Raw genomic sequence first — 1749 nt, forward strand, 5'->3', positions numbered from 1 at the left:
AAATTGCTGCATATGCCCAGCAGGTTGCTGATGCAGATCAGAAAACCATACAGAAATATGATGGTTGTGAAAAATTCCCGTTAATTTTTTCGTTAGCCGTAAAACGAACACCGCAGCGAACAACACCATGTTGGACGACCGTCGCGCGGAAATTACGTTGCGATTTCTATTCACCGATAACTGTCAGGTAAACCATGTACACGCCAGGAAAAACATCGAAAAACGCCGATTTCGTGAAAATCAATAAACATCGAAAAACAAAGCCCAAAATGAAAACCTAAAACGCGGAACCCTACTTATAACGTTATACCTCCTGATGCTGTGTCAACAAAATATAACGATATCATCCAGTGATAATCTCAGTAATCTATCCAAACGCCTCTGCAGTTCCGCAACGCAGGGAAGCGTTTGCTGTTTCAGCTTGAGATGCATCTCGGCAATGATACACAACACTGTTAAAATGCAACTGCCAATAATCACCCCCAATTTTTTTCCACTCCCTCCGCGTTTGCAGTTCTGAATAGAGCACTGCGCAGTGTACCTGCTCAATGACATCACTTCAAAATGACGTTTTCTATGGCGTGCGACCAAGACAAGGTACAAAATGGTGGTTTTGAAAAAAAAAAAAAAAAAAAAGCAGCCGCCTGAGGGTAGTTTATTGGCGGCTTTATGTCACTGCTGTATGGTCGAGCGATCCCCTATTGGCAATGTCGCGCTCGAAGGAACTATACCAATACCTTCACCGAGGGGAGGCCGCACTCAACTGCTCTCCGTAGCAGACGACGACGACTACGCGACGGTCCTATCTTCCGACAGGTGACGTTGTGTGGCCTCCCCTCGGAGACTGTGTCGGCATAGTTCCTTCGTGCAAGACATCGCCGATAGGGGACTGCTCGGCTATGGGCTGGAGATTTTAGATAACAGTGTCCCGCACAGTACAAACGGTACCGTACGGTACAGTACAAATGGTTGCGTCACTAAAGTAGTTATAGTACCGGCCGTGTGACAGAGGGAATGAGAGGTAGCACATCCTACAGTGCGCGGTTGGCTAGGTGTGGTGTGGTATTACGAAGTGTGCGTTCTGAGTCTATGGAGCCCTTTATTATCCGACAAGATGCCCCCACACACTTTCTCGTGGTCTTCAACTTCCCTACAGCGCACGGCAACTTGAGGAAAATATGTACCTTGATGTCTCCGATCAGTACGCAATAATTACTTTTTCATTACCAACACAACCAACTGAGCTACATTTCTCAGGGAGTTTCGGGAGCCTGTCAAGGAATTAACGATGAAAGATGTAAGTCACTGAAAAGGCGAGGCAGCTGTAGGACTCGAACCCACATCTTCTGGATTGTCAGTCCAGGGCTCTACCAATTGAGCTAAGCTAACACGGCTTTGTATGTATTTGTCCTTTCTATGTTGTTCCAGCCTCAGAACATCAGTTCTTTCACTGTCAAGGAAGTATGGCTATTCTGGACAATAGCTCTCGCGGCATAAATAAATAAATAAATAAATAAATTAAAGCGCAGTACAGGAAAGACCGTGTGTATATTGCGTGCAAAACGTCATCTTCTTCTTCACATTTCCTTGTCCTCCTTAAAGGGGCTATGAACTCTGTAGAGCTAGCCCGGCGACTGTGTCGGCTCCAAGCGTCGATTTTAAGTTGTTGACACGTTTTGAATAGATGAATCTGACAGGTCCGTGTCTTCACCACATATAGCAGGCTGCTAGAAAACCATCGTCCTCAAT

The 1749-nt window shown here is 45.7% G+C and overlaps 1 non-coding gene across 1 annotated transcript; it reads right to left on the minus strand.

Annotated features, from left to right (window-relative positions):
* Positions 1 to 1316: 1316 nt before the first annotated feature.
* Positions 1317 to 1389, minus strand: Trnav-gac (transfer RNA valine (anticodon GAC)). Its single transcript has one exon. It is a non-coding gene; the product is annotated as a tRNA-Val (tRNA).
* Between the last annotated feature and the right edge of the window lie 360 nt (positions 1390 to 1749).

Source organism: Ornithodoros turicata, chromosome 10, assembly GCF_037126465.1.
Source record: "Ornithodoros turicata isolate Travis chromosome 10, ASM3712646v1, whole genome shotgun sequence".
In the NCBI taxonomy this organism is placed as follows: Eukaryota; Metazoa; Arthropoda; class Arachnida; order Ixodida; family Argasidae; genus Ornithodoros; species Ornithodoros turicata.